This window comes from Helianthus annuus, chromosome 16 (assembly GCF_002127325.2).
Source record: "Helianthus annuus cultivar XRQ/B chromosome 16, HanXRQr2.0-SUNRISE, whole genome shotgun sequence".
Classification (NCBI taxonomy): Eukaryota; Viridiplantae; Streptophyta; class Magnoliopsida; order Asterales; family Asteraceae; genus Helianthus; species Helianthus annuus.
The window spans coordinates 53,123,396-53,140,457 of NC_035448.2; the positions used below are offsets into that span (position 1 = coordinate 53,123,396).

At 41.9% G+C, this 17,062-nt stretch overlaps 1 non-coding gene across 1 annotated transcript; it reads left to right on the plus strand.

Annotated features, from left to right (window-relative positions):
- The first annotated feature begins 10,797 nt into the window (after positions 1 to 10,797).
- LOC118488583 lies at positions 10,798 to 10,904 on the plus strand. The gene has a single exon (XR_004885127.1). It is a non-coding gene; the product is annotated as a small nucleolar RNA R71 (small nucleolar RNA).
- Positions 10,905 to 17,062: the final 6,158 nt, after the last annotated feature.

Genomic DNA, 17,062 nt, shown 5'->3' on the forward strand with positions numbered 1-17,062 from the left:
TATTATAAACGTATCCCGGTAGATATCCTGAAAGATATTTTGATAAGGATATTAAAATACAACCTATTAGTTGTCCAAATAAAAAGGAGAGATCATACCAGAGATTCTTAGAGAATCAATTTCAATTCTCCATTATAAGTTTGTCCCGAGTGCATACTTATAAACTTGGATCCATCCTTTGAATAGTGTAATGTATGTCCCCTGTGCTTGACACAGAAACACAAATGTATTCATATTTTGACTCGAATGAATTCCAAATACCCCAGGGCAAAACCCTTGATATCCTGAAATGAACCCTTAGTATACTGGGGATAAACCCTTAATATCCTGGGGATAAACCCTGATATCCTGGGGATAAACCCTGAGTTTCATGCTGCAGGCGAGAGTGTATAAACTCAAAATCTTAGAAAGGTGATAACCTTTAAACCTTAGAGAGTATGAAAATACCCTTTCGTGAGAGAGGGTGATCAATCCTCATATACCTTTAGGATTCAGGATATAGCCAACAGTAACGAAATTGTCAGCCACTTTTACATGGACTGGTCCCGCCACCTTGAACTATCCCTGAATAACTTGCGCTCCAGGTGGGGTGTTTAAACCCAATTCGGGAGAAAGGTGAATACCTTTAAACCTGTGAAGGGATCAGTATCCCTTAAACGTGAGAGAGGGGGCCAATCCTCTAATCTTTCGAGCTATCCTGAGTACACATCCTGGAGCTGTATCCTGAAACATATCTTGCAAAACAATTGTAAACTAAGGTGGGTGTTAGCTTAGCTAACACCCCTCCGATGCTTAAGTTAGTATTGGGTTACAAAGAACAAATTAAACCAAACATATTTAAAAAAGGTAGAATTCATACCATCCTGAGTTAGAAATTAAATTCTAAACTCACTTGAAATAGAGCTTTAGGTGTATAGCATTCCAAGACCTCGGTAGCATATCCCCTTTCATATTCTTAAGTCTGTATGCTCCTTTCCCTACTTCTGATTCAACTTCGTATGGTCCTTCCCATTTTGGAGCTAACTTGCCATCGGCAGGATTAGTAGTAATCTGAAAAGCCTTTCTTAGCACCCAATCACCAACTTGAAATCTCCTAGTCCTTATGTTCTTGTTATATGCTCTGGATATTCTTTGTTGATATGCTGCCATCCTTAGCCTTGCTGCGTCTCTTTTTTCGTCTATAGTATCCAAATCTCGACATAAGGCTTCAGGATTCTGTTCAGGATTCTGTAGGATAGATCTTGTAGTAGGTATCGCCATTTACGTTGGAATTACTGCTTCTGCTCCGAATACTAAGGAGAATGGGGTTTGGCCGGTTGCATTTTTTACCGTTGTCCTGTCAGCCCATAACACAAAGGGTAATTCCTCTGCCCATCTTCCTTTTTTGGCTCCAAGTTTCTTCTTTAAGTTATTCACTATTATCTTGTTTGAAGATTCAGCTTGTCCATTCGCTTGAGGATGTACCGGAGTAGACGTTATCATTTTGATTCCCCAACTCTTGCAAAAGTCGGTAGTCCTTCTGCTTATAAACTGGGACCCATTATCACAAATGATTTCAGCTGGTACTCCAAACCTGGTCAGGATATTCCTCTTTATGAAGGATACCACTTCTTGGTCTCTAACTTGAACAAATGCTTCAGCTTCAACCCACTTAGAGAAATAATCCGTCATTGCCAGCATAAAGACTTTTCCTCCCAGAGCTTTTGGTAACTTCCCTACTATATCCATCCCCCATTTCATGAACGGCCAAGGGGACGCTACAGGATATAGTGGTTCAGCTGGTTGATGTAGTATGTTACTATGTCTCTAACATGCGTCACATCTTCGAGCATATTCTGCAGCATCTTTCCTCATTGTTGGCCAATAATTCCTGTCCTTAATACTTTTGAGAATAACGACCTGCCCCCAGTGTGGTTACCACAATCCCCTTCATGTATATCCTGAAGTACTTCTTTGGCTTCAGGATCCTCCAAGCATCTCAAGTATGGTCCTGCAAGAGATTTCTTGTATAAAATATTATTTATAATAGTGAATCGTGATACCTTCATCCTAAATGCCTTAGGATTTTCATCTCCAGGGATGTGTCCTTCTTTGAGATATCTCATGATTGGGGCCGTCCAGGATTTAGGATCCTCTTCAGGATATACCGTTCCAGGAACCTGAATACCTGCTACTTCTTTATCCTGAGAATTCGTCGCAGGATAGAGGATATGTAATATCGGTATTGGGGTCCCTTCTGGTATCCTGATTGATGATCCCAAGTTTGCCAATGCGTCTGCTTCGGCGTTATCCTCTCTTGGTACCTGTTCAAGTGTAAAAATATCTAAATATCTTGCTAATTTTTTAAGAATACCAAGGTATTCAATTAGTTTCTCACCCTTGACTGCATAGGATCCATTAAAATGATTAGTAATCAACAAGGAATCAACATATACTTGCAAATTCTTGATATTCATATTCTTAGCCAACTCTAATCCTGCAATTAAAGCTTCATATTCTGCCTCATTGTTAGTAGCAGGGAATTCACATCTAACAGCCTGGGGTATTATGTCCCCCTGTGGCGATTTTAGTAGTATACCTAAACCTACACCCCTTACATTAGATGCACCATCAGCATATAATGTCCAGGATTCTAAGTTTTCTCCTAGTTGTTGCACTTCTAGGTCTACTTCATTTCGAATATCACTACTGAAATCAGCCACAAAGTCTGCTAGAGCCTGAGACTTTATTGCATTTCTAGGTTCATATATTAAATCATAGGCACTTAATTTTACCGACCACTTAGCCATTCTACCCGACATCTCTGGTTTCCTAAGCACATTCTTGACAGGATAATTAGTTTTAACATGAATCCTATGTGTTTCAAAATAATGTCTAAGCTTTGTTGATGCCATAACTAGAGCCAATATTAACTTTTCTAGATGAGAATATCTAGTTTCAACATTTAACAAACTTTTGCTAACATAATAAACAGGATACTGCTGACCTTCGTGATCCTTTACCAGTACTGCACTTACTGCATTCCCTGATACTGCCAGATACAGGGATAATGGTTCACCATCCTCAGGCTTCATCAATAGAGGCGCGGTTGAGAGATACTGCTTCAAATCCTGCAGGGCTGCTTCATGCTTCTCGCCCCATTCAAATTTCTTATTCTTTTTCAGGATATCATAGAATTCTTTACACTTTTCCGAGGATCTTGAAATAAACCTATTCAAGGCTGCCACTCGTCCTGTTAACCGTTGAACATCCTTCATATTCGAGGGTGACTTTATATCCAAGATAGCTTTGATCTGCTCCGGGCTTGCCTCTATCCCTCTTTTTGTCACCATGTATCCTAAAAACTTTCCTGCCCCCACTCCAAAATGGCACTTTGCAGGATTAAGTTTCATGTTATACTGGTCCAGGATATCGAATGCTCCTTTAATATCCTGAAGGTGATCCTCAGCTTTCTTGGATTTGACCACCATATCGTCAATGTACACCTCCATGGTGTCCCCCAGTTTGTCTTTAAACATCATGTTCACCAATCTCTGGTACGTTGCACCTGCATTTTTTAAACCGAAAGGCATAGCAGTATAACAGTAAATACCTGTTGGTGTCATGAAAGCAGTATCCTCCTGGTCCGAAGGTTCCATTTGAATCTGCTGGAATCCTGAGGATGCATCCATGAAGGTCAACATTTCATGACCGGTAGTGGCATCCACCATCGAGTCTATATGAGGCAGAGGGAATGGGTCTTTTGGACAAGCTTTGTTCAGGTCTGTGTAGTCTACACAGACTCTCCACTTCCCATTCTTCTTTTGAACCACTACCACATTTGCTAGCCATCTAGGGAATTTGACTTCTCTAATCATCCTGGACTTCAATAATCTTTCAACTTCCTCTTGGATAATTGCATTCCGCTCAGGGGCGAACTTCCTTCTCTTTTGTTGTATAGGCTTGAATGACCTGTCAATTCCAAGCTTGTGAGTAATAATGTCTTTAGATATACCTGTCATGTCCTCATGCTTCCATGCGAATGTTGACATCCTGCATTTCAAAAAGTTAATTAATTGCTCTTCAATATCCTGAGGGATATTGGTCCCTATGAGCACCGAGATATCAGGATTATCCTGATCCAGGATAACTTTCTTCACATCCTGCTCCGGATTCTCCACGATATCCTGGGCCCGCATCTTTAATTGCTATGCAGCACTTGGCTTGGTCGAGGATTTCATTGAGGATGAGTAACATTCTTTCGCCTCTTGCTGATCACTATCGATTTTGACAACCCCCCAAGGGGTAGGGATCTTGATGCATTGGTGATATGTCGATGGTACGGCCTTCATATCGTGAATCCACGGTCTTCCTAGGATGATGTTATAGCAGGATAGAGAATCCATCACACAGAAACGTTGTATCTTGTTGACTCCTTCAATGTATACCGGCAACTTTATCTCTCCCACTGTGTTTCTAGCCTCTCCACTGAACCCAACAAGCACGGTAGATTTTGAAGTGATATCCATTGGAGACACATTCATTCTCTTCAGAGTTTCTAGTTGGATTATGTTGACGGAGCTGCCATTATCAACCAGTATCCTGCGTACAAAATGGTTAGCCACATATAACGTTATTACCAGAGCATCATGGTGAGGATCCTGGACAGTATCCCTGTCATCTGCATCAAAAGTGATCACTTTGTCAGTTGTGAGGGTAGTCATCCTGACAGGTTTGATCTAAGCTATTCATGGTTGAATGATGCCAAGATTTGATGTTCTTTAAGAACACCATGATGACATCACCCAAGAACACTTAGATCTTGGTGATTTCACGGTTAGAATCCAAGTTTTGAAAGATAGAATGGTGTAGAATCAAGTAATGATAAAAAACGTACAAGATTTAGAGTGAAAACTTACCGGGATTGAGAGAAATCTGAGAAAAGGTGAAGAATAGGAGCTGGCCGGTCAGAACTTTCCAAAAGTGGAAATGAAGACAAGGACAGCCCTATTTATAGGCTTCCAAAAGAGGAAAGTGGCAGCCGATCGGCCAGGAGCTCCGATCGAGTGGGCTGCTCGATCGGCTGGCAAGATGCTAGCCGATCGGCTGGCCTGTTCGATCAGGATGCCTCCTGTTCGATCCGCGGCACACCTTGAGTATTTTGCGACGATTTTCGACGTTTCGATTTCGATGGACGATGACACGAATACGATAGAGTTCCTAGTCAAATTACTTTTAATCCCAACCACTATATCTAACATACAATCTTATATAAATCACGTTTCGATGTCGGTTTCGATTGAGTTCGATTGCTTTTCAAGTTTCGGTTCGATTTTCGATTGATTTGCTTGAATACCATACCAAACATAAAGTAACACGCACAAGTAACACATAAGGCACACACACACGTATAACAATACCACAATTTGCATAATTTGAGTCTCGAGTTCGACTGATTGTTAGATTGGTTTGATTGTTGATTAGTTATCTTTATCGCATTGTTACTTCCTATCATTCACAGTCGTAGATCGGTCGCATTGATTAAACATTCGATTACTTCGATTCTTGCTGATTACAACACTTACTCCCGAAATTAGGCTCGAAGGCTACATAACGCCGTGATTTACCAATTCGATGCTTCAGATCTATTTATTTAAACAACTGCGGGTACTTGGCCTTCATGTCACTTTCGAGTTCCCAAGTGAACTCCGCGCCTCGTTTGCCTTCCCATCGGACCTTCACGATCGGGATGCGAGAGTGATGTGCGTGAAGTGTGTTATAATTTAGATGAATATTTAAGCCCCTTTTTACACTTTTAGCCAAGTTTTAAATTTATAAAACACGATATTTACTAACACTAAACACACATATGGGCAAGTGCACCCATCGTGGACGTAGTATAGTGTTGGTAAGATACCGAGGTCGTCCAAGGACACAAGAGCTTTTAATACCGGTTTATCCTCAACGTCTAATCAAATCAAAAGGTGAGAAAAATGTTTTAAACTAAGAAAAATAAAAACTAACTAAATGCTGAAAAATAAAATAAAATAAAAACAGATAGACAAGATGAATCACTTGGATCCGACACGTGTGTTAGTATAACCTTTGATTATTTTCGCACTTTTGCACTTGTTTAAGAGATTATCTTAGTTATTGTAGTAGGCCCCTCTTTTGAAGGCGACGTTACCCTCAACCCAGTAGTTTGAGTCAGCAAGGATACAATCCTAAAGGGTCGGATTATTGAAAGATAATGAATTAAGTTATTAATGCAAATTGTGGTAGGCCCCGCTTTCGGCGGTGACGTTACCCTCGGCTAAGTAGTCTGAGTCGGCAGGGATACAGTCCTAAATAGCCGGGTTATAGTATTAATAGTAGTTAACTTATGAGGGGGTCAAAGAGTTTGGATCCCCGCCATCCAATACCTATGGGCATTGAAGGAGATCCTACTAAATTTGACCCAGGTCCCAAGCAGGACCTCTAAACGCTGAACAAGGGCAAGACCCTTACCAAACTGTTCCCTTAACCCCCGACCAGGTAGCCAACATACCTCCATATAGACCGTGGAGATATGAATGGTGAAAATCTTTTATTTTATATAGACAGTAAAATAACGCCAAGACACCACGGACAAACGATAAGGAAAGATCACCTTCAACATAAGTAACTAGTTATTAAAGTCATTAATACAAAACTAAATAAAAAGTGCAAAAGATTAAAAATAAAAAGTATTATACTAAACACTTGTCTTCACCAAGTGATGTAAGAGACTTAGGCAAACATGGCCTTGATTGTCAAGAACTCTTACGATCAATCTTGGATCCCGAGACGACTCACACACTCTATGATGGACAATGGATGATGGTGGTGGATGATGGTGTTATGGTGGTGGTGGGTGGTGGATGAAGTGTGAGAGAGGTGGTGTGCCAAGGGATGAGATGGAATGAAACCAAGCACCCCTATTTATAGGCTGAACAGAAGGCTGGGCACGGCCCCGTTTCCGCTGGACACGCCCCCGTGCCCGTCTGACACTCTCTCTCTTCATTAATTGTAATTCGCAATTACAATTAATGCGCCTGCTGTACTTTCACCACGCCCCCGTGCCCGCTGGACACGGCCCCGTGGTGGGCAATGGAAGCTTCTACTAGTTTGTCTTTTCTGCTGCTTCTTGGGCACGGCCCCGTGTTCGCTGGACACGGGGCGTGTTCAGTCTTCTGTTTTCTCTTCTTTGCCTTGGGGGTGCCGTTGAGGGTCCGGGCAGTCTACTTTTATTCCTTTTCTTGTATTTATGCTAGAATTAGTTGTCTTTTTGCTTCTTTTGTGATTTTGAGCTCATTTCATCCTGAAAATACAAAAGAAAGACAAAAACACTCTTTTTCCAACATTAGTACTTAAAAAGGGTTAGTTTTATGCCTTAATTTATGTGATTTATATGTTGCATTTTACACACATCAAATACCCCCACACTTGAACTTTTGCTTGTCCTCAAGCAAAACTCTTTAAATGTGGCTTACACTCCCAAATGGAATAGGTAGAAGAGAAAGTTTTTAGCTTGTCCTAGAGTGTCGGGAATCCAAGGTCTTTGTAAGTTTTATTTTTATTTATTTACAATCCTATTCGTTATGATTTATTTTGAACGTTTCATAAGATAAATTACTTATTCGGGCATAGCATGCCTTATTAAAATTCCATTTATATACAAGTTCACATACCTCGCGGGAGATCACTCAACACTCGGCCGAAGGTGTAAATTTTTTTAGTGAATCACTCGTGAGCGGCATGGAACTTACGCCTTTGTAAATATCAAGAGGACTTTTGGGGTGAAGGGTTAGGCTTGGGTTAAAGGTGGTTGGTTGGGTTAGTTAGAAAAAAGGGCGAAAATCGTAAAAAGCGTCGGTTTCCGTGACATACCTTGTTTTTAGTGACTTTTTATTTTGAAGTATTTCTCCAAACAAGCTTTTATATAGCTTTTGTTTGTTTTTGACTTCATCATTTTTTTTCATCACATAAAAAGGCGAGTTTACGAAAAACCGAGCTTGTTACTAAAATAAAGGGTGAAAAATAAAAAGGGTTTTTTTTTTGTGGGTAAAAAGAGTTTTGGGGTAATGAAATGAAAGGTTTAGGCTCAACGGGGCTATCTAGGGGGATTTTGGGTAGGTGGCAAAAAAATGAAAAATAATGGTTTAGAAAGAAAAATATGGTTAGTCCTAATGCCTCCATCACTTACTTACTTGGGTTTAAGTTGGTAAGGACCGGGAATGTATCGTCGTGGCAAGTTCTAGAGTTGTAAGAACCAAGCGGCTATTCACACAAGAAACGAAAAATGAGCATTTAGTCTAAATATGTATATTTTTATGCTCAATAAAGGCTCAAAACTCACTTTTGTGGGAATGGGTTTTTAATGTGATCAAGTATATATAATCGAATTCTTAACTAGACTTGTTATGCCGTTTCGTAATTTTCTTATGTTGGTTCTTTGTTATCATGACGCTATCGGTTGTAAATTTGTAAAAATATAACCTTTTTAGAACTTGTTATTCCCAAATTAAACTAAGACAAGTAAATGAAAAAAAATGAAAAAGTTTTTGAAAAAAATTTGGGGTGTTTAGCGGTTCCAATAGAGTTTTGTGTAAGGCTTGTATTTAGGATTTGCAAAAGTTAAGGTTTTAGCATCCCCCCCACACTTAAATTACACATTGTCCTCAATGTGTCCAAAAATAAGGTTTTTGGTTGATTAGAATGTGTAAAAGTAGGTTAAAAAGTAAAGATTTATGTTACTGGCATCCTGGACACGGCCCCGTGGTGACCGGGCACGGCCCCGTGGTCAGGTGCCAGTAACAAAAATTAAAGAATTAAAACAGAAGCCTGGACACGGGGGCGTGTCCGCTGAACACGGCCCGTGTCCAGTTACCTGAACTGGGTGTTTTTCTGCAGGTGGCTCAGCACGGGGTCGTGTTGGTTGGGCACGGCCCGTGTTGAGCCTTCTGTGATGGAGATTTGTGTCGGGTTGCTCTGTTCTTCGTGCATGGGTCCATTTTTCTCGTTCCCCTTTTCATCCATTACCACCATGAGTGTGTTTTATTCTGCAAAATAAAACTAAAAGATTAAACTAAACTAAGGATAGTTCCGCGGAATGCCTCCGTGGTGCGCTACGTTTATAAGGGTCCTTGGCTAGACCCGATTCGAGGTTATATATTTTCTGAGTGGGATGCCTGGCGTCCCATGTTACACCATCGGAGAGCAGCATCCAAGCTTGAATCAATAACCTTCATGTAATTGACCGGGTCGTCGTCCTCTATTCTCTTCCCAACTCCGAACTTCACTTCATCATCCCCATACCTCAAGGTGAGTGTCCCGTCATTCATATCTACCACAGCTTGGGCTGTGGCAAGGAAGGGTCTCCCTAGTATAAGGGGGACCTCGGTGTCTTCCTCCATATCGAGTATGACAAAGTCAGCTGGATAAACGAATCTGCTTACCTTTACCAAGACATTCTCGATGACACTTTGTGGGAATTTGACGGATCGATCAGCGAGTTGTATGCTCATTTTTGTAGGGCTCGTGGTTCCCAAACCGAGTCTTTTGAACATTGATGAGGGCATGAGGTTAATGCTAGCCCCTAGGTCGGCTAAGGCATTGCGAACGGGCGATTCCCCTATTGAGCACGGAATCGTGAAGCTTCCGGGATCGATTTTCTTTTGGGGAAGTTTATTGAGCACGAGGGCAGAGCATTCTTCGCCTAAATTGACTAATTGCAAATTTTCAATTTTCTTCTTATGCGTAAGGAAGTCCCTCATGAATTTAGAGTATTTGGGCATTTGGGTTAGGACTTTGATAAAAGGAATATTGACGTGCAATTGTTTTAACAGACTTTCGAATTTTGCGAATTGCTCGTTTGTCTTTTGACGAATTAACCTACCGGGGTACGGAACTCGAGGAGCCTTGGTCGGCTCTGGTGATGGAGGAGAGTTCTTCTCCTGCAGAGGTGTCGGTACTGTTTCTTCCGTTGGCGGTGGCACTTCTGCAGGCCCTACGGTGCGGTTTCGTAGTGTGATGAGGTGAACTTGCGCCTTTGGGTTTGTTTCGGTATTGCTAGGTAATGCGCCTTGCGGTCTCTCGGAAAAATTTTGAGCTATTTGATTTAATTGTTTTTCTATGTTTTGAATGCTAGCTTGTTGATTTCTAAAATTAGATTCTAATTGTAGAAATCTTTCCGAGTTTTTCTTATCAGTGTCAGAGACGAGGCGAGATATAGTATCTTCGAGCCTTTCTCGTCCACCTTGTTGTTGAGTGAAATTTTGTGACTCATTTCTTGGTTGCTGAAAGTTTGTTCGTTGGGTTTGTTGGTTACTACTATTGCCGGGTTCCCTCCAACCAAGGTTTGGGTGGTTTCGCCATCCTTGGTTGTAAGTTCCCGTTGGGGGACCCGACGGCCTAGGTCTATTATCAATTTAGTTTACCATTTCTTGTTGATCGTCCATTTCTTTCATGCAACTCCAATTTTCATGTGACCCACCACATCCTTCACAAGCCATAACCGAGACTGTTTTTGTCATTTCTAATTTTTTTATTTTTGAAGAAAGGGCCTCGATTTGGGCTTGTAAAGAAGTGCTTTCGTCGACCTTATGGGCGCCCGGGGCGATAGACTTATTTCCCCAGGGGGTATGCCATTGAAAATTGGTTTGAGCAATTTCCTCAATCTGATTATATATTTCGTGTGGGCGTCGGTTACCTAAAAGTCCCCCGGAGCTAGAATCAAGTGTCTGCCTAGTGTGTGGCAACAATCCATTATAGAAAGTGGATACTTGTTGCCACATTGCGAGGCCGTGATGGGGACACTTGCGTAATAGCTCCTTGAACCTTTCCCAAGTTTCATATAAGGATTCCCCGTCCTCTTGTGAATATGTATTAATTTCAGTCATTAACTTAGCAGTTTTAGCAGGAGGGAAATACCTATATAGAAATTTTTGGGCTAGTTCATCCCAGGTGTTTACCGATCCAGCTGGGAGGGCGTTGAGCCAAGCTTTCGCTCGGTCTTTTAGTGAGAAGGGAAACATACAGAGGCGGATGGCGTCGTTTGATGCTCCATTGATCCGAAAGGTATCACATATTTCCAAGAAATTAGTTATATGTAGATGGGGATCCTCGTCCGCAAGCCCGTGGAAGGTTGCGGAGTTTTGGAGCATTTGTATCAAATGCGGCCGAAGTTCGAAGTTATTGGCTTCGACATTCGGAGCATTGATAGCGGCGCCTAGATTACCCACGGTGGGTCGTAGATAATCCATAAGGGTACGTTGGTCCGCCATTGGAGGTGGATCACCCGAAACCTTCTCTTGGTTTTTGGCTTTTAACCTTTTTCTGAGAAAGCGTTCGGGTTCTTCTAGTGGTTCTTTTATGTCTTTATTGGAACTGGAGCTCATACACTACGTGAGGTTGGCGTCGGGTTCCAAGTCCTGCAACAAAAACAGAAAAGAATGTTGGTCAGAAGGTTCACCACGGCCCCGTGTTGAGCGAACACGGCCCGTGGTCGGAATTTCAGTGATTGTTTTCCAGATCCCAGTTACTGGAAGTTGGACACGGCCCCGTGTTGCACCGGCACGGCCCCGTGGTCAGCCTTCTGTAACTTGGAAAACAAAAACTGCCAGTAACGATGCTGAGCACGGCCCGTGTCCGACCAGGCACGGCCCCGTGCTGAGCTCTGCAGAAGCTGAAAATCTACGAAAAATCCTAAAAATTAAAGAAAAAAAATAAAAATATGATTAGGCCGTTGATTCCTAACTTTCTTAAAATCCTTGTATCCCCGGCAACGGCGCCAAAAACTTGATGTGCGTGAAGTGTGTTATAATTTAGATGAATATTTAAGCCCCTTTTTACACTTTTAGCCAAGTTTTAAATTTATAAAACACGATATTTACTAACACTAAACACACATATGGGCAAGTGCACCCATCGTGGACGTAGTATAGTGTTGGTAAGATACCGAGGTCGTCCAAGGACACAAGAGCTTTTAATACCGGTTTATCCTCAACGTCTAATCAAATCAAAAAGTGAGAAAAATGTTTTAAACTAAGAAAAATAAAAACTAACTAAATGCTGAAAAATAAAATAAAATAAAAACAGATAGACAAGATGAATCACTTGGATCCGACACGTGTGTTAGTATAACCTTTGATTATTTTCGCACTTTTGCACTTGTTTAAGAGATTATCTTAGTTATTGTAGTAGGCCCCTCTTTTGAAGGCGACGTTACCCTCAACCCAGTAGTTTGAGTCAGCAAGGATACAATCCTAAAGGGTCGGATTATTGAAAGATAATGAATTAAGTTATTAATGCAAATTGTGGTAGGCCCCGCTTTCGGCGGTGACGTTACCCTCGGCTAAGTAGTCTGAGTCAGCAGGGATACAGTCCTAAATAGCCGGGTTATAGTATTAATAGTAGTTAACTTATGAGGGGGTCAAAGAGTTTGGATCCCCGCCATCCAATACCTATGGGCATTGAAGGAGATCCTACTAAATTTGACCCAGGTCCCAAGCAGGACCTCTAAACGCTGAACAAGGGCAAGACCCTTACCAAACCGTTCCCTTAACCCCCGACCAGGTAGCCAACATACCTCCATATAGACCGTGGAGATATGAATGGTGAAAATCTTTTATTTTATATAGACAGTAAAATAACGCCAAGACACCACGGACAAACGATAAGGAAATATCACCTTCAACATAAGTAACTAGTTATTAAAGTCATTAATACAAAACCAAATAAAAAGTGCAAAAGATTAAAAATAAAAAGTATTATACTAAACACTTGTCTTCACCAAGTGATGTAAGAGACTTAGGCAAACATGGCCTTGATTGTCAAGAACTCTTACGATCAATCTTGGATCCCGAGACGACTCACACACTCTATGATGGACAATGGATGATGGTGGTGGATGATGGTGTTATGGTGGTGGTGGGTGGTGGATGAAGTGTGAGAGAGGTGGTGTGCCAAGGGATGAGATGGAATGAAACCAAGCACCCCTATTTATAGGCTGAACAGAAGGCTGGGCACGGCCCCGTGTCCGCTGGACACGCCCCCGTGCCCGTCTGACACTCTCTCTCTTCATTAATTGTAATTCGCAATTACAATTAATGCGCCTGCTGTACTTTCACCACGCCCCCGTGCCCGCTGGACACGGCCCCGTGGTGGGCAATGGAAGCTTCTACTAGTTTGTCTTTTCTGCTGCTTCTTGGGCACGGCCCCGTGTTCGCTGGACACGGGGCGTGTTCAGTCTTCTGTTTTCTCTTCTTTGCCTTGGGGGGTGCCGTTGAGGGTCCGGGCAGTCTACTTTTATTCCTTTTCTTGTATTTATGCTAGAATTAGTTGTCTTTTTGCTTCTTTTGTGATTTTGAGCTCATTTCATCCTGAAAATACAAAAGAAAGACAAAAACACTCTTTTTCCAACATTAGTACTTAAAAAGGGTTAGTTTTATGCCTTAATTTATGTGATTTATATGTTGCATTTTACACACATCAAATACCCCCACACTTGAACTTTTGCTTGTCCTCAAGCAAAACTCTTTAAATGTGGCTTACACTCCCAAATGGAATAGGTAGAAGAGAAAGTTTTTAGCTTGTCCTAGAGTGTCGGGAATCCAAGGTCTTTGTAAGTTTTATTTTTATTTATTTACAATCCTATTCGTTATGATTTATTTTGAACGTTTCATAAGATAAATTACTTATCCGGGCATAGCATGCCTTATTAAAATTCCATTTATATACAAGTTCACATACCTCGCGGGAGATCACTCAACACTCGGCCGAAGGTGTAAATTTTTTTAGTGAATCACTCGTGAGCGGCATGGAACTTACGCCTTCCATAGGCTTGCCAAGCAATCAATCCTTCTCCTTTTTAACTTTTTACCTTTGTAAATATCAAGAGGACTTTTGGGGTGAAGGGTTAGGCTTGGGTTAAAGGTGGTTGGTTGGGTTAGTTAGAAAAAAGGGCGAAAATCGTAAAAAGCGTCGGTTTCCGTGACATACCTTGTTTTTAGTGACTTTTTATTTTGAAGTATTTCTCCAAACAAGCTTTTATATAGCTTTTGTTTGTTTTTGACTTCATCATTTTTTTTTCATCACATAAAAAGGCGAGTTTACGAAAAACCGAGCTTGTTACTAAAATAAAGGGTGAAAAATAAAAAGGTTTTTTTTTTTTTTTTTTGTGGGTAAAAAGAGTTTTGGGGTAATGAAATGAAAGGTTTAGGCTCAACGGGGCTATCTAGGGGGATTTTGGGTAGGTGGCAAAAAAATGAAAAATAATGGTTTAGAAAGAAAAATATGGTTAGTCCTAATGCCTCCATCACTTACTTACTTGGGTTTAAGTTGGTAAGGACCGGGAATGTATCGTCGTGGCAAGTTCTAGAGTTGTAAGAACCAAGCGGCTATTCACACAAGAAACGAAAAATGAGCATTTAGTCTAAATATGTATATTTTTATGCTCAATAAAGGCTCAAAACTCACTTTTGTGGGAATGGGTTTTTAATGTGATCAAGTATATATAATCGAATTCTTAACTAGACTTGTTATGCCGTTTCGTAATTTTCTTATGTTGGTTCTTTGTTATCATGACGCTATCGGTTGTAAATTTGTAAAAATATAACCTTTTTAGAACTTGTTATTCCCAAATTAAACTAAGACAAGTAAATGAAAAAAAATGAAAAAGTTTTTGAAAAAAATTTGGGGTGTTTAGCGGTTCCAATAGAGTTTTGTGTAAGGCTTGTATTTAGGATTTGCAAAAGTTAAGGTTTTAGCATCCCCCCCACACTTAAATTACACATTGTCCTCAATGTGTCCAAAAATAAGGTTTTTGGTTGATTAGAATGTGTAAAAGTAGGTTAAAAAGTAAAGATTTATGTTACTGGCATCCTGGACACGGCCCCGTGGTGACCGGGCACGGCCCCGTGGTCAGGTGCCAGTAACAAAAATTAAAGAATTAAAACAGAAGCCTGGACACGGGGGCGTGTCCGCTGAACACGGCCCGTGTCCAGTTACCTGACACAAAGCAGTTATCGGCTCCAGTATCAAACAAACATGATGCATAAATACCATTCACAAGGAACGTACCATTAACCACGTTGTTATCCGCCTGAGCCTGGCGGGCATTGATGTTGAAGGTTCGAGCATGGGCTGCCTACTGCTGTTGCTGAGGCTGCTGTTGTTGCTGTTGCTGCTGGGGCTCTTGCTTAACCACCCTGTTTGGGCACCTGTTTGCAAAGTGGTTAGGGTCACCACATGCAAAGCAGACTCGAGCATTGACTGCTGGTGCTAGAGCTGCTGGTTGGCCTTGATGGGTGGGGAGTAGAGCTTGGTTGACAGTAGCTTGAGCTGGGGCTTGACGAGGACCATAGCGACAGTTCGCAGTGAAATGACCGTACAGATTGCAGTGAGCGCAAAAACGACAAGCTAGACCCACTGGATGATGATACGAACATGTCGGGCAGAGTGGGTGAGGGCCTGTGTATGCACGCTTCGCTGGCGGTGCATTGATCACTGGAGCTGAGCGCTGGTGCTGCTGCTGTTGAGCTGGTACAGCTTGGAGTGGAGTAGCAGTGGTTGCGGCAGCACAGCTCTTGTTGCTGGAGCTGTTGTTGTTCTTCTTCTTCTTCCTTCTTGAAGACTTGGAGGATTGAGCAGATGAGTCGGTGGGTGTTGCAGTGGCTTGGTACAGAGACTTGGTTTGCTTATCCCAGAAACCAGACTTGACTCGCTTATCGTTGATCTCAGCGGCGAGTAGATAGGTTTCCTCGATCGTTGCTGGCTTGGCGGCGTGAACAAAGTCGGCTACACAATCGGGCAGAGCTCGGATATACTTCTTGATGGCTTGATCGGAGGTCTTGACTTGATCAGGACAAATGATGCTAAGCTGCTTGAAGCGAGCAGTGAGAGCAGCGTTGTCTCCATCCTTCTGCTTGATTCCCCAGAACTCGTCCTCCAGCTTTTGGCGTTCATGAGGAGGGCGGAATTCTTCGATCATAATCGCTTTCAACTCCTTCCATGATAGCCCGTAAGCTGCATCATTTCCGCCTTGTTTCGTTCGGCCGTCCACCAGTCTAGAGCACGGGACTGGAAGACGCCTGTAGCATTGAGAGTGCGGAGATGTTTAGGACATCCGCTCTGGCGCAGAGTGACTTCGACTGAGTCAAACCACTGAAACATGGCTGTTGGACCATCTTCGCCAGTGAACTCTTTTGGTCCGCATGCTTTGAACTGCTTGAAGCTGAAAGCAGCCTTGCTTGAATCCTTAGGGATTTCAGCTCGAGATTCTTCTGACGCTTGCTAGCGTTTTCATACACCTCACTCACAGCTTTCGCCACAGTTTTGGAGATGATAGCAGCGAGACGTCTGTCCCTCTTTTCCTGGCGGGTAAGTGGGGTTCGGTGTCGGGATCCAGACGACGACATGGTCTGCATTAGACATCGTCACGAGACTCAACACAACGAAATCGAATCTCACCTCACACGTCTAGACTACTAAAGCTTAGAATCACGTCGAAACACGTATCACATAGTCACATAATCACATAACCACATATACACATAAGCACAGAAGCACGTAGAACACGTAGGTCACAGAAGCACATAAGTACTTAGAGCACAAAACGCAGAAACACGCAAATACCTAGGCACTTAATCACTGAAGCAGTCAGAAAACAGAAACCTATCCTTGAAGCTCGCGTGTCGTTCGTATAGCGATTGCGTATGGCATATCGAGTAGCACAGTATAGTATATCCTAGCTTAGTCGTATAGCATATCATACTGTAATATAGTCTAGATTGCAGTAACTGGCGATCGTTTAGGGATAGAATAACAGTACAAGTCGTGTGTGTCGATTAAAATGATAGCAGAAACGAATATCATCCCAAAGTAAAACAGAGAAAGCAATTATAAACACAAAACAGAGAAAGCACACAAAACACATAAAATCAACAAGTCATCAGAGTACGCGGTTGCGGTTCTTAGAATTGAAACACATAAAATCGAGAGATAGATTGTCTGCGGCTACTAGACATCGACTACCCAAGACAACTCGACTATTCACAGTGGACTT